General features: G+C 31.7%; 1 pseudogene; it reads left to right on the forward strand.

The window, feature by feature from the left end:
* Positions 1–215: 215 nt before the first annotated feature.
* Positions 216–334, forward strand: LOC118605463 (annotated as a pseudogene).

Here is a 334-nt window from a genome sequence, read left to right on the forward strand (position 1 = left end):
CTAGAGTTAATACTATACTGTATATTTGAAAGTTGCTAAGAGAGAAAATCTTAAGAGTTTTCATCACAAGAAAAAAATTTTGTGACTGTGTATGGTGATGGATGTTAACTAGACTTATTGCAATGATCATTTTGTAATATACACAAATGTTAAATCATAATTTTTTATAAATAAATATAATTTTATGTATCAATTATAACTAAATTAAAATATATGTCTATGGTCATGCCATCCTGAACAAGCCTGATCCTGTCTGATATTGGAAGCTAAGCAGGGTTGGGCCTGGTTAGTACTTGGATGCGAGACCACCTAGGAAGACCAGATGCTGTAGGAA

This window comes from Rousettus aegyptiacus, unplaced genomic scaffold, assembly GCF_014176215.1.
Source record: "Rousettus aegyptiacus isolate mRouAeg1 unplaced genomic scaffold, mRouAeg1.p scaffold_m13_p_1, whole genome shotgun sequence".
NCBI classification, from domain to species: Eukaryota; Metazoa; Chordata; class Mammalia; order Chiroptera; family Pteropodidae; genus Rousettus; species Rousettus aegyptiacus.